Below are 22,144 nucleotides of genomic sequence, written 5' to 3' on the forward strand. Positions count from 1 at the left end.
ACAAACAACACTTATTTCCTCTTCACGTTAATACAGACGTCGTCACTGGCGCACTGGGCCTTTGATAAGCCGATTAATGGATGTATAATTGGTTTAAGTTACCTCTTCTAATTGGTCTTATCCCCTCCCAGCGCAGCGCAGAGTGGTACGCTCCAGATGGGGGGCTGTCTGTGGCGGAGTAGGGGCAGACCGAGCCGAGCCAAGCCGAGGCAGGCTGTGTGTGAATGGGAGGTCTGCGCCGCGCTACTCCGCTCTGTGATCTCTGCTCTCTGGATTATTATTTCACTTAAAAAAAACAAACAAAAACGCAGGATATTTTTGTACCTGTGCGGACTCCTCTTGCTGCCACCCCCTGACCTCAGCTCACTCAGGTTTTATGTGAAGAGAAGAAGAAGAAGAAGCCAGGCAGCAGCCGCGCGTGGGATAGTGTGGATTTAAATAACTGATCGGACTTTTCTGCGCGTTCCCTGCAGGTAGGTCTGTTTTCGGGGGGTGTTTGGAGGTGGAGAGGCTGGTGATAGTCTCCAGGTCCGGGTGGCAGATGTGGGGGTATCGGGGTGGAGGTGGTTGTGAAGAGGGGTGTATGAGTGTGTGGATGTTTCGGGGGTGAAAACGCCTCCCTTCCCCTCCGCCGCACCACTCATCAGCTGTTTCTGCTGTGTGTATGTTTTTTATTTATTTATTTTACGCATGGAAATTTCCTCCTTTTCCATGCAGCGAGTGGGGATGAAGGAGTGGGACTTGGGGGTTGGTTGATACCACAGGTAGGGGCTGCTTTCACCCGCAGGGTTCGGCCTCTGCTCCAGCACCAAGCGGACCGCTTCGCTCTGCGTTTTTCCTCCATTTTAAAGTGATGAATTCGGTGCGTAAAAGAAGCGTTTTCAGGCTGCAAGTGTGTTTTTCTGTGTGTGGTGAAGGGGAGAGTGGTGGGGGAGGCTGAGAAGGAGGAGGAGGAGGGGAGGAGGGGGTCTGGGAGGTAGCACAGCTCCAGACGCCGATCCATTAAGGAAGAACAAAGGGGGGGGAGGCGGCGGAATAACGTTTAAAACCGCAGCCGAAACCCAGAAAACGCGTCCGATGGTCGCTCCGAGCTCTGCAGACGAACCGCCCGCCGCTGCCCGCGATCCACGCACAAAATTCAGATTTGTGTTTTTCGGAATCCGCCTTCATCCGACTGTCCATGTGCTGAAGAGGAGACTCGATCCTCTGAAACGCCGCCCCCCCCCCCCGGCCCCGCTCACGGAACCGAGACCGACACATTTCGGATCCGAGTCCTGGTTCGACGAGTTCAGGGCCAGGATTTATTTCAGAGCCTCGATCGTGATGATCTCATTGTGATCGATGTTATTCCTGACACACTTAAGTCACACCAGGCTGAAGGTTATCAATCAGACTCCCAACCAAACGATGTGGTCAGCTGCAAACAGACCAAACTGATCCTCAAGTAACCTTTAAATCAGAGAAAATGGATCATAGTCCCTTCGAATGATTGCTGATATGTTTAGAAGTCAATCAGTGATGTGATCAGTTTAACAATAAACAGTCCAAATCAGCTTCTGATGATCAAACACCCCCCAAATAACAAAAAAGAATCAATAATTAAAAGAATTGGTTATTAGAAATAGATTAAAACATAAATGTGCTACAGAAGAAGAAGGTTTTCTAACACTGGCGATCAATCACACAATCAATAAGTGATGTGATGGGCTGTATGATAATGAATGATTGAATGTAAACGGTAGCAGCAAGTCTCCCCTACCTGTGTCCTTACCAAACAGATGTTCAGCTAAACACTGATCCTGTGATCAATAAATCTGATCGATCACACAGGTCACATCAATAAATAAAGGGGACAAAATGGAGATTAAATAACGACTCTAAACCGGTGGCACTGAGAAAAGTACAGAAACAAACTGAAGCAGATCATAAAACCAAGATGACTTTGATCATCAGTTAATCACACCGATTGATTATTTTAAGCAAAATAACACAAAATGTTTTTCTTAATTGACGCTTCTGTTTGAGCTGCTGTTCAGGTGTCATCATCTAATCAGGAGAGTAACCAGCTGATTAATCAATATCCCAAATCAACAGATTCTGTGTAAAAAAGCTTCAGAATGACTGGATCAGATAACAGCAGCACGCAGAAAATCAAATGGAAATATCTAACGAATCAGATAAAACATGCAGAGGATAATCAAAAGTCACATCAGGTGGAGTGAAAATGAAGGTGAGCTTGAATTAAATATAAAAAGTGATGATTAAAAATGAAACCCTGCTGTGTGCAGTTTTAAAATGAGTGCAAATGGATGGATAAAGGCTAACACGGGCTGATGACCGCGGTCTGTCCCAAAGTCGGAACATTTCCAGAAATATGGTTGGAGTTTTAACGACCAGACCGTTAATTATTAAGGTGATTGAAAGCAAATGGACCACCAGTTTGTTTTTTTGGTAACATTTTTGCATTTTTAAGTAACAAATTCACAGTTCCATTTGCATTACTCATGTTTCCTTTCCTCAACATGGATTATGACTTATTCTGGACTAAACAGGTTTTCCAGTGGAGATCTTCATCGACTTTTGACTTGGAATCTAGCACTTAGGTCGAGAATCTGACCAATGCTGGATTTTTGGCACCGTTTTTAGGGAGTAAAACAAATTGTGAAGTTGATATTTCAGCTGATTGTGTACACATGAACACAGAGGTGCAGGCTCTCCATATTTCCATCCATACTGAGAACTTTGAGAAATTTTAAGGCTCTAAACTTTTTCCCTTCACACTGTTGTTTGTCTACACTGTGTGAAGCAGCAGAGGCTTTCCAGTGTTGCCAGTGGCATGCAGCAAACTGCTCCCCTCCAGTCCAGCAGGTGGCAGTAATGCAGAAGGCTGTGAAGAAATGCTTTTTTGGATCATAGTTTACTGCTTTGCTGGAAAAGGGACAAGCAGTGGCAGCAAACCCAGTTCGCTACTCTGACCTGAATGCTCTGCTTCCATTGTCTTCACTGACTTGTCATTACATGCTCACAAATACATGGGTGCTGCCCCTCAGCAGGCTTTTGGAAGTTGACCAATCAGAAGAAAGCAGCGTTTAGGAAGGCGGGGACAGAAGCTAAACTGGCTGGTTATCTCGCCTCCGTTCTGAGCTCACTGCCTGACTAATTTCTGGAAAATATTTTCACTTATTTTCTTCAAAATCTGCTGAGGAGACGCGACATCACGCTTCATTCACCAGATGTTTCCAGCTGCTGCTTACATCACCTGTTAACATGCCTGTATGCGCAGAAGTGCAGCAGCGTACCTATAAGCTGTTTGTCGGCCAGCATCGAACAACAGAACAAACAAACTCCGACAGGTAAAGGTAGCGTGCTGCTCTGAGCTGAGATCTTTGAAGAGCGTTCTCAGCGAGTTCTCGTCCCTCATCATCAGCCCAGTCGTCAGTTATACATTTTAATGTGCCTGACGCATTTCTGACCAAATGGCAGCAGAACCAATAACGTTCCCATCAGCCTCAGCTGCGCTTTATGTTTAGCGCCATTTTACAAATGACCTCCATTTTTATCTGTATGCAGTCTGTAGGTTTATTGCCCCCCCCCCCTCCTCAGCCAGTGAAATGACCACAAACTCATACACATGATTTGCTTTAGCAGCACAGATATGGCTGCACTCTGTCAAATGGTGACTCACTGCAGCGCTGGGCAAAAGTGTACATCCACTTGTGAGAGACATTTCTGTCAAAGCAGGTGGGGATTTTAATGATTTCTGCAGCTGCGTTTACTCGCAGAGGGCTGGAAACACGCCTCTTTGGAGCAAAACAGATTACTTTAAAATGAGGCAAAGACACTTCAGAGTAAAACCAAAGCGTGCTACACGTATCAGGGTGTCCTAACGCTGTATTGCTGCTCATTACGGCTGTGCATCTTTGAGTTTCTTATGTAGTATTATCATCCTTTTGAAGATGAAGCCTTGAAAAGCTGTTTAATATAAACACTGCTGGAACAGCTGAATTATTTGATTAGCTGCTCCACGGCAAGCAGATGCTTTAAATCACCACCCGAAGCAACTTTTAATGTGTTCAGAGCAGGATTCTGTGCAGTGTTTACATTTTCAGTAACAAATAAAAATCTTTTTTGATGAGTTCATTTGAGTTATTGAGTGTAGAAAAATAAAATCTGTTCAGTAAGAAATTAGAAAACAGTGACGACATCCTGATGTTCAACGAGGTGCACTCTAATGTCTGATTGGTCCAATATGCAGCTTAAAAACCCCAAATATTATTAAACTGAACAAAAAACAAGAAAAGCAAATAATTGTCAAGTTTTTTTGGCATTTGGCGTGACATGCTTTTGTGCAGAAGGACTTAATTGTTTATTCGTTTATTAAAAATCAACTAATCAGTGCAGCTCTAAATGCCACCACGCTCTTAATAACACACAGCTCAGGTCTGAGAGCTGAGTCATAGTTTCAGGATGACAATATAAAATGTCTGAAAGGCACCACAGGTTCGTTTTTCCCGACTCATTCAGATAAAATGCAGCCGCAGAAACATTCAGTCACGTTTTAATGTCCCTTACAGGTGCGTGTAACCTGAGCGCGGCTGGATGCAGCTGCGTAAATGCCAAATTACTCCAAATCCTCGGGAGGAGGAAGTGTGGTTTTCACATCATTTCATTCACTCGGCCTCTTTGTTCCTCTGACGTCGTCTTTGTGATTGTAATGCATCTTATAAAGTTGCAGGGTTTGCGCTGCAGCTCCTGCTGTGGAGCTGAAACGTGTTTCCAGACCGAGCTTCACTTTCCTGCCTGCTGTTTTATCCCAGCAGCACTTTTTCCATACAGGATGAATGAGTGTGTGTCTGTGTGTGTCCAGTCTGCAGTCGCCTCTGGAGCTGAACTTCTTTCGGTTTGGGCTACAGTTCAGCTCCAGAGGGAGTTGAACCTCCAACCCTGGAGCTGATAAGACACACACACAGTACAGAGCAAATGTGTGTGCGCGTGAGCGTCCGTGCTTGTGAGTAGACGTGATAGCAGGGTTCGTTTTCAGGTTGGTATCTCAGGAATGCAATATGTGTTTATTATGTTGGATTTACTGCAGTTTTTCTCTGTTTCGTTAATATTTTCATTTTTTTCCCTCACTGAGATGATGTTTTGTGCATGTTTCCTACTTCAAAGTAAAATAGTTTCGATTTTCACTCGGAGGTCAGCGCCTAGCCGTCAGAGATTACCTCCCACCCCAACTCCTCTAAAATGAGTTTACATGGGGTAGTTTGCACTGGAGATGATTTTAGTTTATTTTTTTAAAGGTTTGTTTTTGTAATTACGCTCAAGTTTAACCAAAACTTTCACCACCAGGGTGCAGCGTTTTCAGACGTGTGCTGCTGTTTTTATCTTGTGATATTAGGTTTTTTTTTTTAGCCCTACTCTAATTTCCTCAACAGGCTTTGTGTGTTTTGCAGTGATCAATAAGAAAAGACTCTTAATGACTTGCCTGGTTGACCCGCTGTGACATCTTGTGGTAGAAACTGGTATTACACAAAAGTACAGCCAGGTCTGAGGTTAACTTCCACTGATAGCTCGTCAGCACCAAACACAGATGCTTTTGGCTTTGCTTGATTTTCCTGTTTGAACACTGGAATCTAATCTCGTTGTACCAGACATGCTTCACCGGACTGAGGTGTGATTTAGTATCTTCTTCTTCAGGTTTTGATGTTTTATGGCAGGCAAACAGCTTCCAGGTGTGTCACTGAAACCTTCTGGCAGTATTATGGTTTTGCATCCTACCAGGAAAGATCTGCACTTCAAACGCAGAAATAGTTGCATAAATATTTATAATTGAATGACTACTTAAATATTTAATAATCATTCCTAAAAAGGAGATGCAGACACTTTCTTAAATGAATTATTTACTAATACCAGTCATAAGTTTATCTACTGCAAATATTTTATCTGCCATGTCCTCTGTTGGAGATACATAATGCAACAGTATAACCAGCTGCTTCTTCAGAGAGAATGGACGCCAACTCCACCCGTTTGGACTGCAGCCATTGATGGTGGTCTTTGTTCTGCTGGCGCAGCAACACATGAACCAGTTCTCCACTTGCTGCGGGTTCTGCTTGGAGAGAACCTCCAGCTCAGAGTTCAGAGTGGAAGGAGGACTGCTTTCTTCAGCTGCAGTAAAAAAAAGGGTGGAGTTGGTGTTCATTGGGGACTGCTACAACAGCGAGCTGAGCGGTCAGGAGGGAGAGCATGGAATGGGAATGGTTGGAGCTCGCTGGTAAGCATCGACTGAACTTTTGGAGGAGCGGTGACGTGGTTGTCCGCTGGTAAATTAATCAGAGGTGGCAATTAAAAAGTGTTTGAAGTCGTGAGGCTGCCCGCCTGCGTGTGGAAGATGGTGTAAAGTTTAGGACTGTCAACGTCACCTAAACTGGTTAAAATCTCAATCTGAAGGTGCCAGTTTGACACACTTGGTTGATAAACTAAATAATTTTTGCTACTCCAACAATCAATAACTTGCTAACTTAGTGATGTTGATTTTGGCTGCTGGCTCAAAATCACTATTCAGATAAAGAGGTCAAAGTTCACAGCTGTCCGCCGCTGCACAGTACCAAATCCTGATTAAAACGACGTCTGAAGGAACGTCACAGAGTGAACATCCGTCACGTGCTCCCGTACGGCTGCTTTTAAACGTGTTCACAGCCAGCCGTGTGCTTCTGTTTGGCTGTGCTCGCAGTTATTGGCTGTAATCTGCAGTAATTTGTTGTCCGGTGTTTGAGCGCTGCCATAAGCACGGACGCCGAGTCACCACTTCATTTAAAAATGTAAATATTTGGATCGTTACTTTCCCTCCCACTTGACGTGCAGCCGCAGTCCTTCAGGTGAAGGGCTGCTGTTACCCTGCTATCGGAAATCCATCACTGCTTCTTATTATGGAGCATTGATTTGATATGAGCGTGTCTGCGTGTGTGTTTGACCTTGTGTGTGTTCTTAATTATCCTTCTGTCGAAATCAGGTCAACGTGTCACCTGCAGCGGCGTGTTTTTGTGTGTTAGACATGAGAGAAGGCAGACGTGTGTCGCGCCAGTCTGTAATTTATTCTGGAGCACTTTGTCTCTCTCTGTAACACACACCATTGTTTGTTAATACACAATTAGACTCTAAAGTAAAAACACACACACGCTCTCTCACACTCTGCTACTTTGAGTCATTGGCATAGTCAGCGGTGAGAGAGCGCTGAGTCAGCAGAGCGGGAGACAGACCCTGATATGATATTTTCAGCCGGCAGCGTTTCACCTCTGACTCTGTCTGTGAAGACGTTTTACAGTCAGACCAGCCGCCCGTCTGTTAGCCACAACTGATGTCCTGCTGCTGCGATGACATCATCTTTCTGTGCACCAGTATGTACTTAAATTAAAGTACTAATACTGCATTTTTGAGACACTTACAAGTATCCAGCCTAATGAGGTAAAAATATAAAAAGCAAAATGTTAGTGGACCTCTTATGTTTTTCTCTATTTCTGCATTTTCTGTTCCAGCAGTGGATGCTCATATTAAACATGACCAAAGTTATGTATCAGTAATCACGGTGAGCCAAAAGCTCAGGCTTCCGGCTGCTCTTAATGCTGTTTCCAAGAGCTTTTTTCTACCCATGGCTCTGTGTGATGTCATAGGATCCTCATTATGGTCATCTCAGTGCAGAAGCCCCATCCACCTGCTGTTCAGACCTTCTGTTTAGGTGAAAGGTGGCTTAAAGGGACAGCAGAGCCGATCTGAGGGAGTTGCTCCACTGTATGGTGATCTCATCTCTGCTGATCACACTGAGTGCAGCTTAGCCTGTGGAGGCAGCAGAGATGGTCCCCTTACTGAAGAGGCCTGAATGGGGCTAAATAGCTAATATATATATATATATATATATATATATATATATATATATATATATATATATATATTAATTGGTGATTCTAAATATGCTGTAGGTGTGAATGTGAGAGTGAATTGTTGCCTTTTACTCTCTTAGCCTCTGTGGTAGACTGGAGACCAGTCCAGGGTGTATGTACCCCACCTCTCGCTCAACCACAGCCCTGAACTGGATAAGTGGAGGATGGATGGATGGATGGATGGATGGATGGATGGAGTTTCAACAGGACACACTCCCTGTGATGGCGCCCATTTACAAACCATAACAAAAAATTAGAAGCACAGTTGAATCCCAACAGGATTGGACGCAGCTGGTTGTGGTGCATGCAGGCGATGCCTTTAGGAGACTGCTTACAGAAGCTTTTTGTGGCTTGCTTCATGCCTCAAATCAAAATGGTGAATGCTGTATAGGGCCCATTCACTCTGGAGTATTTTGCAAGTGCCTCCAATGAAACAGGAAGTCCACAGAATGGGAGTTCTTGAAGTACCGTTGTTCTTTGGGGGAGGGTGACCTTAAAGGTAGAGAAGCTAAAATTGCTCGTTGCACACAGAGGATGGATTGAGGAGCAGCAACAGGGCCCAGTATACAACAAAGAAAGGCTGTTCTGAACTGTGAATAATGCAAAGCTGCTCTAGTGGAGTCCAAGAAGAAAGAATATGGGGCTGGAAATGAGCAGAATAGGTCTCTCTTTTTAAGTATCAAATAAAAACTATCCATGAAGTCATAAAAGTCTCCTGTGACTAATGTATTATTTATGAATTAGTCAGATTATTAATCCTGATGCACGGAAACACCAGCAGAATTTCATGCAGCAGGTGTTTTAACTGCTTTATAAACAGTTAGTTAGTTTAGTCCAAGGTTTTACAACCTCAGGGCCGGCCTCAATGTTGATTTTGGCTCCTGAAGTCGATTCACGTTTCTTCACATAGCATTAGCACCTTTTTACTGAAGAGCAGCAGCCTGCTCGCTGTTTCCTTACTGTTTGAACACGGAGAACATGAATACAGTTATGTTTCTTCTAACTCAATCCTTCTGATGGTAACATGAAAGATTTATGGCAGAAAGAAACATTAACATCACGTCCATATGACCTGATAACGAGCCACCAGCTCACGTTATTTATGAATTCCAACTGCTGCATGCGCCTGTTTTTAATGCTGCTTCTCACCCAATTTTTGTTGTAATGTGTTGATGAGCGTAATTAATCAGTTTCCTCCAAGAACCTCTAACTTCATTAAAGACTGAATGCAAGGAGCTTCTTTTTCTACAGCGGCTCAGACAAATCTGCTGAGCACGAAGAAGAAGCTGCAGGTTGTGATCCCACAAATGTTGGAGATGCACTAAAACACTAATTAGTTCATTTGTACTTTTTTATCGTTATCATTCAGTTTTTGTTTGCTGTCATTGTTTTGAAATATTACTTTAGCATTAGCTTTCTAATGCTAATTAGCTTGGTAATGCTAAATGCTAAATGCTACGCACGCTTGCTGATTGCAGTGATGGTGAGCAGTTACATCGATAATTCTTCTTGCATACAAACCAGTAGAATTACACTTACCTATCACTCATCCAGCATGTCCCACAGTGCCGTCTCCTTCCACTAACAGGTTTACAGAAATCAGTAAAAAGCGTGCACAACAAAAACATCCAGGTTTTAGCGACCCGATCAGCTGCTAACAGCACTTAGAACATCCATCATCACGTTGTCAGCATGAACGGTCAATTTTTAATGCAAGGCAGTAACTACAACAACAGGAACTGCATTTTTTTCCTCTCCAAGGCCTCTCACAGCTCCTGGGATTCTGTGTTTAATAGGAAGCCCCTTTGAGCTCCCTTTTTCTTCTTCCCCCTCAGTTTCATGCTGGTCACCATTTCGCTTTCTGCAGCCCCGCTAAATCAAGCGTCATGAGCTCGTGCGTGCACACTGTGAACAAAACCAGTCGCGCCCAGTGGTAGAGTGCACATTATGGTGAGATATTACTATAGTGCATTGGGGAAAAAAAAAATCAGAATATGGTATCGGCGACTGGGCGGACTGCGCGTCCGATAGCGAACTCAGTCCGACACAAGACGACCTCAGCACGGCGCTGCGCCAGGGAATGAACCGCTGACTAGAACCCTGAGATCTTCGAGGAGATGAGGTTAACAGGAACTTTTTATTTGGCTCGATAAAGGAAAGTAAACTGAAACTTTCACCATGTTTGGTGTCAGTACTCTCTAATCTGCTCCAAAGGAAGTTATTTTAAATAAGAATTATATACTCTGTTATAATCTATTCCTCTTTGTTTTTATCAATAAAATTATCGTAAATCTAAACTGTGTTAAAATAAAGCAGCCATTGCCCAAACTGGGCTAAATCAAAGTGTCAAACGTTGGAATATTTGGAGTATTTGTGTTTGTCACATCTGGTCTTTCACAATCAGGAGGGTTTCACTTCACTTCATGTCACTGCTATCAGATCTGACACAACAAAGCACGATTCATAGGCAGCCTCTTATCCGATGTGATGGCTTCACTGGTATAAAACACACACTCGTGTTTGTGCTTCTGTCCTTGCTGAGACCCTGTGTTCTCAGACTCACAACATCAAGCCCAAACCTGAACCCTGAACTTCTTGTCCCAAGATTACGGCCTGCTTTCCATACAAGTCCCGATAAAAGGACCAAAATGGACAAGGGTCCTCACAAAGATAGGCACACAAGTACAAGCACACACTCTCAGGATGAGCTGAGGAACAGGCAGGAAACAATCAGCTGACACTATTCACTTCCTCCCCCGATGCCGTCTGACCTCTAGCAGCTGGCCATGTGTGGTCATGTGTGATTTGTCCTTAGAGAGTCCAGGGTCAAAGACATACATGTATCTGTGTGTGTGTGTGTGTGTGTGTGTGTGTGTGTGTGTGTGTGTGTGTGTTTCCAGCAGTATGTATATTTCCTCATCATCATTTCCACTTCATGTTTAGTTTCAGCTACATTTATCTGACTGCTCCTAGTCACCAAACATTCTCATAGTTTTGTATTCACGGCGTGGATGAAATGATGATTTTTCTCAGAATCAAACTGCCAAGTGGTCAAAATAAGCAGAACTGAAAATAATGCATTTTGACCGCTTCTCGTGTAAAAATGTTCCACAGCATGATTTCAACATCTCTGATGTGTTCGTTTGCTGCTGATCCAGTTTTGAAAGTGCCTGTTTGAACTCTCGGTAACCCAAACATTCATAAAAAAAAATTAAAAAAAAAATACCCAGAGCAGGGAAAATGAAGCCAGCTGCAGTTCCTCTAGTGGCCGTTTGAGACCCGACCTCTGGTCCGTGTTTGTGCTGTCGGTGCCTTTTGGACTATTTTTAGTGGGATTATCTGTCAAATAACATTTATGAGTTTGTGGGGTACAGATCATCCACAGAGTTTGTTTTGTTAAGTGAAATTCTGGCCACAAAGCTGACGCTGATGCTTCAGAGTGCCCAGGAATACTTCTCCCGGCTTCTTGAGCAACATCCGGAGCTCTTCTTTGGATCTTTGCTGCCTTTTCTTCTGTTCTCTGATGGTCTCACACTGCTTCAGTAATGTTGAGGTCCAGGCTCTGAGGAGGCCAATCCATGACTGACTGTGTTCCACTGTGCGTTTTTGTATCCAGGTGTGCTTTTACTGCACTGAAAGTGTGTTTGGGATCGTTGCCATGCTGAACAATGAAGCTGCTGCCAATCAGATGCTTTCCGGGCGGGACTGCATGGTGGATCAAAATCAATCAAAGATTTCAATTTTTCCCTGCTGTAATGTTGGGCAGGTCTCTCTCGCTCACTAAGACCTGTCGGCACAGATTTTCAGTCCCGCTCTCGTCTGATTTGGCATTCCTCAGGCTTTCCTCCCTGTTTGACAGCCACCCGCACCCACCATGAAGTACTTTAGTGATGGTGCGGGTGGAGGAAAACTTACCAAACTCACTGTAGTGTAATTCTTTTTTTCTTTACCTGTCAGTTTGTCATCACTACACCTACCTGCAACAGATAGTGTGAACTAGAAGTTACTTGAATTACAGTAAAATTCCTGCATTATGTTTGAACTTCCACCAAACTGCTGCAACATCCTGCATGTTTCCGTGCATTCCTGTGAATGTTTGAATCCTTGGAGTCCAAGGTTAAATACAAGCGTGTGCGCACAAGTGACTTCACATCCCGTGTGTGGTGGTGGGGGGGCATCTCTGCAGCTGCTGAGCCACAGAAATATTTTATGAACCAATGGGGACACTGTGTGTGTGTGTGTGTGTGTGTGTGTGTGTGTGTGTGTGTGTGTGTGTGTGTGCGCGTGCATTCAGGGTGGTGTCCAACATTCAACATTACAGCTCTTTCAGGCCATTAAAGGAGCAGAACACTGTTTTTGTCTTCTTACTGAGCACAAATCAGAGTTTCCACTCCTGTGATGTTTTTCCAGGACTTTTCAGATCGATTTCTCGGAAACGTATAAACTCAGATAGAAATGCTTCACAGGAATGTAAAGTAAAGGCTTTTATTTCATCTGTTTCTTTTTTTAGCCTCTGTTTGGACTTGAACACGGACCCCTCTGCTCTTGTCGTCTCTGTTTTGCTTCTTTTAAGCCATTAAAGGTGAACTGAAGTGTCTCTGAGCTCCAGCACCGATGTTATCCTGACAAATATTTAGCTCCAATGTTCACAGCACGTCGAGATAAGCTGCAGAAGACCGAATGAGCCTCTGATGTTCACATTCACAGTAATGTTGTGTTACACAGATTTGCTTGTGACAAATTTTAATTCCTGTAAAGACAGATGTGAATAAAGGTTCGTTTTTAGAGGTGTTTAATATTTGAAGCCTGCAGACACAATGGCTCCTCTGTACAGGGGGTGAAGGATTATTCTGAGGATATGAGACATGAAGAACAGGTTTTATCAGCAAGAAAGCTGTGATAACATCACAACTGTACTCATATTTATCTGTTGGGCTGATTTTCCAATCTGCACCTGGTTACTGAGCTCTCCATTGGAGCAGCTGACAGTCAGGTTTCAGTTGCGGTCCTATTTTAAACCTCGACTCTCACTGCGGTTCGCAGAGACGGACTGGAGCAAGTAAAAGCATTCTTCTTCTTCTTCGTGCTGCAAAAGGAGATGCTTAAATGCATAAACTGCTCACTTTGGAAACTGCATTAGTTGCTAAGTTACAGCACCTTTAAACGAGGACGTTTTGAAATCAGAAAATGGACGGGAGAAGCATCCAGAAGCTGCAGGTTTCTACCACCGGGAAACAGATCCAGCACTGACGCGGTCTCCATTTTCTTTTTCCTTTTGTTCCTTTTTGTTGTGTTTGTGCATTTTAGTTTGAATAGATGCTGTTACAATAATGAATAAACATAGGCAGGATTTAAATAGAGAGGTGAGCGTATTAAAGTAGCGCCTGTGAGCTCAAACCTCAGATTGCTCATTTTTATGTGCTTGCATTAGTTTTTTTTAATGCTGAACTTAAAGTGAATTGATTCTGCTCATTTCCAGCTCTGTGTTCTTTAAATCCTCTAGAGCAGATCTGCATGTTCCACAGTTCAGCATCGGCCTTGATGCAGCCCTTCAGTTCATCCTTTGAAACGAGCCTTTATGTAGTTTTGTTTTCACCTCTTTTTTTTTTCTTTTAGCTCCTCTTTAAGGTGACCTACCTTGAAGGCACTTTTTTTTCAGAGCACCTGCCCTTCACCTGGCCTCAGTAAATACAACCAAGTGCTTTTAAAGCTTTTAAAGAGACAAAAAAGCAGTTTTAATAATTAATTGTAGCTAGAAGACCTACAATGTATTCTATAATTCTGACAAGGTTTATATGTATTTTCCCGATTACATTAAAAAATTGTATTTAAAAAAACCCGATTCCTCCTCCTTGGTTGAAAAAGTCTTTCTCTCATAGCCATCCGTGCATGTTTGAGCTCGTATCTGATCGGGAACATTTGCAGCAACAAAGATTACAGCAGGACGTCTTTGTTCTGTAATTATTACGCTCGTTAGCTGCTTATTGTGGGACATAACTGTGGATTTTGTTTTTTAATCACAAACCGTGTAAAACGAGTTCTGTATAACGGGCGGGATCAGCTGACCCTGAGCCATCCTTTAATTGCTGCTGTAGGTTCAGGCTGCTGGGAATTTCCCATGATGCTCTGAGCACTTCTCCTCCACCCAGCTCCTTTTTTAATAATTAATTGCTACCTACTGAGCTACGGGGTGGCCGTAGCTCAGTAGGTAGAGCAGGTCACCTACTGATCGGAAGGTCAGCGGTTTGATTCCTGGCTACTCCAGGCTACATGCCAATGTATCCTTGGGCAAGATACTTAGTTGCTCTCTGACGCAACCGTCGGAGTGTGAATGTTAGATAATTAAAGCACTTAGCTTACTTAATCATGGAAGTGCTTGCATGAATGGGTGTGTATGGGTAAATGTAAAACGTGTTGTGTAAGCGCTTTGAGTGCTCAGACTGAGTAGAAAAGCGCTATATAAGAACTAGTCCATTTACCGTTTCACTCCTGATGTATTTATACACCACTACTGCATGTCACGAGCTTTTGTCTGTAGTTTGTGTTTTGTCCTTGTGTCTCTATGCTCTCCTTTTTTTTTTTTCTTCCCCTCTTCCTTCCTCTAACCCCCCTCCCCTCCCAGTGTCAGCAGATGGCTGCCCATCCCAGAGCCGGGTTCTGCTGAAAGACACTTCCTGTTAAAAGGGAGTTCTTTCTTGACAGGACATTTTAGCTTTTTGGGAATTGTCCGATCGTTGGGGTTTTCTCTGTAATGTTGTAGTCTTAACTTTACACCTCGAGATAACTGTCACCGTGAATCGGTGCTGTATAAATATGAAATGAACTTAAATGATACAGGCAGAGGAGGTGGGCGTGGCTTGCCTGAAAGTCCTATGACATCAAACTGATCATCAGACAGAAAAAAATCTCTGAAAACTGAGGGTTTAGAGCAGTACGAAGCATGAGCTTTGGCTCACGGAGATTACCTGTACATGCGAAGACCTCATTTAATACTTTAGTACTGTTTTAAAATGAGTATCCACCAACGTAATAGTACATAAATGAGAGAAAATAAGGAAAAGCATGATACAGTCGTTCCATGTTCATTCTTTGTTGTATTTCAGTTGTTTTGTGACAGAAAAAAAAAATAACATGATTTTAAGAATCTGGCTGTGGTATTTGTCTTAGTCACTGTTGTTTTTCCAGATATCTTCCTCTTCTTTGTATTTTCCTTTCAGCTGCTCTCTTTAGGGGTCGCCACACCCTACCCCTACCATCCTCATCTGTAAAACCAACCCTGTGCATGTCCTCCATCACTACGTCCATCAGTCTTCTCTGTGGTCTTCCTCTTTTCCTCCTGCCGGCATCTTAGTCCAATATATCCACTATCCCGCTGCTATTCAAACCTGAAAACTTCGGTTCATAGCATAATTAAAATGATAGACTCCACATTGAAAACAACCATTAACTGCAGTCATTTTTTTCTATTTTTGGAACATAGACTTTTGATGAAAGTCCTGAAAAAAAAAAATCAAAATAGTTTCTGGTGATAAACTCGTAGCACTCAGCGTCTTTGTGAATATTAAATGCAGAAAGTCTTGTTTTTGCTCTAATGAGCCAACATCAGAGTAGCCATTTTGGGTAAATCCTTGGCTCTTCTTGTTTTCCATCGTTCTGACCTTGGAATACAAGTCAACCATTATTGTTCAGATTGGCCGTTAATGACTGAAACAGCAGCAGAGTTCGGTGTTTCCCAGCCCGCTCTGGATGGACTTCACAGGTTTGAACTGTTAGCGTTTGCAGCTGAGGGAGTCAGGTAAATGGGTTTCATCAGATGCTAATGATGTCGGTGGTAAAAGCGTCTGCTTTGTGGAGTTTAGGTTTGAGTCACCTTGTTGTTAGCTGGGAGAAAAAATCCTGTAATGCATGAAGTTTGAAAGACCGTACCGCTGTTTGTGTATGTTGCAGCTCATTAATGACACAGTGTTCACACTGTCGATTGGTTCAGACTGTTTCACAAAGACAACCAGCGTTTTTTTTTTTTTTTTTTTAAATTGCTGCACTCGCTGCTATGCTTTAACAACTTTCTGGCGTGTTGTTGTTTTGAGCCTGTGATAAAACAGCAGCTGTTAATGAGGGAAAATACTTTCTTAATTCAAAAGCTCACTTTAGCGTGCAACTGCAGTGTTCAAGTATGGCTGATATTTAGTTTTTATCAGTCCAGAAATACGGACTCAAGTTAGTCCCTCAGTAATTCTGCCATTTCTTACTCAAGTCGTAACCTCCATGGGTGTTGTGTCTCCACCTTGGACTGACCCGGGGACCTTCTGCTTGTTGGGTGGATGTGTAAACCACTACACTACTAATAAACCCTTAAAAAAATGCTGTTGTCCTGAAGATTACAAGGTTTCCTGCATAAAATCGCCAGGTGGGGCATAATATAAGCTATTAAATATTCAGGGTGCACAACATTAGAACGGCTAGCTGGTTCTTTGTCCTATAGTATTAAGCATTGACCATACGCTGCCAGAGATTCATGGCATAATATGTAAATCATACATGACGCCAGTCTCTCAGTGTCTGTGTTCACCACAGCAAAGAGGGAGGAGGTGCAACCTCGTGGTGCTGTTATACATCCCTACTTTACAAGTTATTCTGCACAAAGTTGAATTTTCAAGGAGGCAAACCTGTAAATATGAATAATAAAAAGACTAAAATCATTTTTAAAAAATTCACTCAGCAAACAACAGGTGACGAACTTGGCCAGTTGCAGCCACTTTGCTAGTTACACTTTGCTAGTACCAGGTTGGACCCCCCCCCCCCCTTCAAGAAACTTCCAGTCCAATTCATACCAAATCTGCACGGAGGATGGCCAGTGACCCCCCAGATCACCTGATTAAATTTCTGCCATAATTGCATCAAGGTCAGAGGTCAAGTTTTCTGAACATCTTGTGAACATGATAACTCAAGAACGATGTGACCTAGGATGTTCTAATTCATACCATAGATTCAACTACTAAACATCTCGGACGACTTAGTTCTTACCATCACAGAGAGTGACAGTATTCTCAGTGGTTTATATTTATTATGATTTTAGTATTTCTTACTTCTGGTTCTTACTGAGCCATTTACTTTTGAATTGATGTGGTGAATAAAGTCACTGAGGCTCATTTGCGCCCCATTAAGATCTACTGAGACCTGTAATTATGTGTCCTAGAACTGATGCTTCCAGGGGATCTGTGCCACCTAAAGATGCTTCTGCTGGTGGCTAACAGTATTTTCTTGTTCAGTCACTAAAAGCATCTTTTCATGCTTAAATTTGGTTTAAAAGTAAAACTGATCCGATCCAGATTCTGGATTTGCAGGCTACTTGAATTTAACATGAGAAACTCCATTTAAATTCATAAAATTAGTTATTGTAGTTCAACTTTTTAAACTTTGAAAAATTACAGGTATAGATGACAGGATATGTTTTGTCTCTGTGATTCAGTGTTTGGAGAGTGATATGTTTGTAAGACGGGCAATGTTCAAATCACCTAAAACGTCTCCCGGGGGCGGGGCTTGTCGTGCCCGGCACCGTTTGTTTGAGTTACCGTTGCCTTCCTATCTGGTTGAAGCAGTCTGCCTATTCTCCACTGACGTCTGGCATTTTCTCCCAGAGAAGTGCTGCTCACTGGATCTTTTCTCTTTTTCGGAGGGTTCTCTGTGAACTCCAGAGATTGTTGTGTGGGAAAATCCCAGGAGATCAGCAGTTTGAGATACTCAGACCAGCCTATCAGTTCCTTCTGTCATGTTTCTTCCTCACTGTGATGCTCAGTCTGAACTTCAGCAGCACATCTTCACTATATCTGTGTTGCTTCCACGTAATTGGCAGATTAGATGTTTGTGTTAACGAGCAGTTGAACACGTGTGCCTAATGAAGTGGCCTGTCGCCCAACAATAATGTAAATATATACTGAAGTAGGCAAAAAGTTAAGAGCTTGCATTTTATTAAACACCATTGGAGTATATTGAGGAAAGACATATTAGAATGTATATGATATGAAATTGCAGGTGTGTGCATTCATTATCTGTTGAGGTGCTTTAAAGTGACTCGCTGTATATTTCCACTTTATTACTCTTGAATAGCAAGTCTCACATTTCATACTGATTATTTATGAATTTAACATATATTTACTGAGTTTAGCTCTCCAGCGTAACTCGATCTAACCTCCTCCACCCTTTCTGGAGCACGTCTGTGATGATCCTCTGCTGACAAGCTTGATTCTGGAGCAGGATGCGAGTTCTGTGCAGCGGCCTTCAGTTTTGGCTTTTTCCCGTTGTAGCCGGGCTTTGGGGAGACTTTTCTTCCTCCTGTGAAGATTCTGGCATCAGCGTCCGCTCCTCTGATCTTTCTGACACTGTTTTCTGTTTCATGTGTTTTATATCAGGAGTCAGTGGGGATTCCATCCACTGGCTCTCTCAGGTTTGGTCTGCTTGCAGTGACCTTAATATTATCGATACTGAGCTGTTCTTTTCCTAACGGCACTTTCGAGGACTGAGTACTTGCTAATGTTGACTCAGTGAAGCCGTGAATGTTAGCCGCCTCTTCCTCATCACGTTTATCTCCAGGATTTGGCTGTCTAGTGAGTGAAGGTTTTACCTTTCCTGTTTGACATAATCCCTAAATATCACAGAGGACTTACGTGTGTTACTCTTTTAAAATGAGTGTAATGGGTCCGCTTTAAAGTCTGTGTCTCAAACCACAGAATTAATCTGGTTACCATCCGTCATGTTGCTGTCATCCCCTCCGGTTTCCCTCTGCTCGTCTTTATTTCTGATGGATGAAGTCCAGCGCTGTCTGACTTAATGTTTCCAATCAGTGTTTACTTTGTGAGCTCTTTATGACCTTAGTGGAGGATAAATATAGATTTCAGTGCAGTTAAATGCAGCGTGACTTGGCTGTCAGTCATGGGAGTAAACTTTGTTTGGAATATCTGTCAGTGCAGCCTTAATATATAGAGAGGTTAAAGGTCACCAGAACTTTCTGATGAATGAATGAGGTCCCTGTTGGCCCGTTTATATTTACAGCCCTGGTTTTATTTGAAATGGCAGCGAGAAGTCAAGAGAGATTTTCTGCTTCAGTCTGATTAAAAAAAAAAAATAGTATTTCCACTTTTTTTCTTTAGCTGTTCACACGTAGAAGCTGTTAACACAGTCACTGCAAATTAATCAATTATAAAACTAATTGTAGCCTTATGGCAAGCCATGGAAGCCTAGTTATCCTAATCATGACTGTATTATTTAACATATTAGTTTGAGTGCACTTCACTGTAGAATAAGCTATACATTACAGTGGAAGATTAATGATACGCTGCAGCTAATAATGAAAATATGCAATAATTTCTAAGAAGAAATCTAAGTTATAAACACCGAAACATAATTAAAGGTGATATCCGTAAAAATTCCCATTATTCAGGACTCGGCTGTGATGGGATTAGTGCTGTGAGAAAAAGCTTTTTCTTTTCCACCTGTCCTTTATTGATGACTAGTCTTTGCTTGCTGCCCTCTGGCTGTTATTTCATGGTGTATACTGGCTTTTATATAAGAATGGATGCTTCTTTTCTGCTTAGACAACAGATTTCACGCCAGACCCATAAAACAAAAGGAATGAGTTTGTTAAGGTGGCAACACGGTGAGAAAGGCAGAGGACAGGAAGAAACAGTCGCCTAATGTTTAATTAATAAGCCTTTTATGTTTTCAGGCTGGAAAAAAAAAAAACCTGTAAAATATATTTTTTTAAATGGATCATTATTTACTAAATGATCAACAAATAGTGTCAGTGTTTTCTGATCCATTTAAGTAGGCTGCTTAAGAAAAGTCATTTTTGGTTTGTTTGTTCTTTGCAAGTCAAAGCTTAGAGCAATGAAGTGCTTCTGGCCCAATAATTACACTGAAATCAGTGACACACTAATTTATAATTAAATGTTTTGTTTGTTATTTTTTTAGGCAGCTTAACAACCAAATCTCATGAAAAAGTAAAAAATGTTAGAGCCCCAGTAACACAGGCATTGAAACTGGCTGGAGACTGAAGGGCAACCACCAGTCGCTTGGAAAAATGTCTATTCCCCAACTGGTTGGAGACTGGTTGCTGGAGGTTACTATCAGAAATCGACTGCAGAGAGGGTGTTACCCCAGAAAATTTGTTGTGGTTGCCGTGGTCTCCTGTTTGCAAGGAAGACACCAACTTGTCTGCAAACACTTTTTAACTACTAATCAAGCAGTAGAGTAAAAAAAAAAAAAAAAAAAAGGACTTCACAAACTGGAAACTGGGAATGTTCACCTTCAAAGTAAAAGTTGTGCCTTACGACTGAAACTAACATTTTAAAAGACACAACTTTCACTCTGAAGGCGAACGGTCTCCTTGTCTGGATTGTGTCGCACTCGTCACAGATTCTCTACTCGCTCCTGCAGGCATGTCAGCGTCCTCCAAGCAAGCTACAGGCGACCGCGGCAGTCGACTGGGGACCAAAGGACTGGAAAGGAGATTTTTAGTGCAGCACTGTGTTTGCAACAATTTCACCTAGCAGCAAGCAACCTCCAGCAACCACTTGCCAACCAGTCAGCGTCCTCCAACCGGGGACATGCACATTTTTCCCTTGCAAACGGTGGTACAAGGGGATCTCTAGCCTGCATGACTGAGGCCTAAGCTTCTTTTGTTTGTTTGTTTCTGATCATAAACTGATCTCCATACTGCCCTGAACTTCAAACACAAAGTGAAGACCAAAATGAATCCCAGATTGCCAAAATGTATCATTTAAAGACTATAACTAGGAAAAGGGTATCTCAGAAGCTAGCTTTCACTTGATAACCCCTGTGTGTGGTGTGTATTGTCAACATATGGGAAGCATTTAAAATATCATATCATATTTGACCTTTGACCTCTACTTCAAGGTCAATGGATTGATCTGAAGGTCAAAGTGATAATAATGCCCTATGGGGCTACTTAAAACTGTTTCTTACTGCCATTGTTTGTATTGACAGTATATAGGTATATAGGAGATGATATATGGGAATCCTAAATATCGCTTTATTTTGGACCTCTGACCTCTCCTTCAAGGTCAAGTAAGGTCAAACTTTCATAAAATGTTTTTTATCTTTAAAACTCTGCTTAAAATTCTGCTGCCTTTGTATTTGCAACATTGATAACTGGTATATGGCAATTCTAAATATCACATTATAGTTTGCATCCAAATATCAGGTCACACTTGACCTCTGACCTCACTTTTACATTTCACATCTGCCTTTTTTTCAAGTTGACCAAAGTATGTTTAAAAAGAACAAAGCAAACAAAATGAATGTATAGAAAATACAGACTATTCCCAGAACTGCCCAGAGAGTGAGCTGCCCTGGTGGAGGTTTGTGCTTCTTGTTGTGTGTGTGTGTGTGTGTGTGTGTGTGTGTGTGTGTGTGTGTGTGTGTGTGTGTGTGTGTGTGTGTGTGTGTGTGTGTGTGTGTGGGCACGCGCACATGTTAACGACATTTGAAAAACACATTTTGGGTGATGAGGAATGTGTTTTTGACCATACATCCACTATTTTTCTGGACAGAATTAAACCTTTTCTATTAAATTTTGTGTTTAGCTTTGACCATGATTTATTAGTTTAAAATCAGATGATTAGTCTATTTTTTCTTGTTTATTTGACATTTAAATTTGTCCCCTTGAACGTCCCATGCTAATTTTAATGGCAGAATGTTTTCTGCAGCTCACATTGAGTTATATCTTAATGTTATTCCAAAAAATGTAATATATTCCAGTGTGCAGCTTTGTATATGATTATATTGTGTGTGCGCCTGTGAGGCTGCAGAGATGTCTTTTAAGAGTAATTATCAGGAGTAGCTCTGAACTCCATTAGCTCTGTGTGTGTGTGTGTGTGTGTGTGTGTGTGTGTGTGTGTGTGTGTGTGTGTCTGAGGCCACACAAATCAGTCTCTAACTGTTATTCCTCGGTTTCATGTGTTGTGTGATGTTGGTAGTCGATTTCTTCTTTATGTTATTTATTTATTTATTGGATCAGCTGATGGAAACCAGAGAGGCTGAACATCTAAACACGTCTGACCTTGAGTGGTTACAGCAAACTTAAACAAGCATCTCTGAGAGGCTGAAAGGATCTGATCTGCAGAGATAAACAGCGATGAACGGTCCCGCAGTGCAACCGCATGTCAGCCGAAGAGGTTTTTGTTGATTTGTAT

The 22,144-nt window shown here is 42.3% G+C and overlaps 1 protein-coding gene across 1 annotated transcript in view; it reads left to right on the top strand.

Annotated features, from left to right (window-relative positions):
* The first annotated feature begins 399 nt into the window (after positions 1-399).
* plxna3 (plexin A3) overlaps positions 400-22,144 on the top strand; it is a 163,878-nt gene continuing 142,133 nt past the window's right edge. Inside the window, exon 1 of the mRNA XM_030733139.1 lies at positions 400-473. The gene's annotated coding sequence lies outside the window, so the exon portion shown is untranslated. The remainder of the gene's footprint in view (positions 474-22,144) is intronic.

Source organism: Archocentrus centrarchus, chromosome 7 (genome assembly GCF_007364275.1).
Source record: "Archocentrus centrarchus isolate MPI-CPG fArcCen1 chromosome 7, fArcCen1, whole genome shotgun sequence".
Classification (NCBI taxonomy): Eukaryota; Metazoa; Chordata; class Actinopteri; order Cichliformes; family Cichlidae; genus Archocentrus; species Archocentrus centrarchus.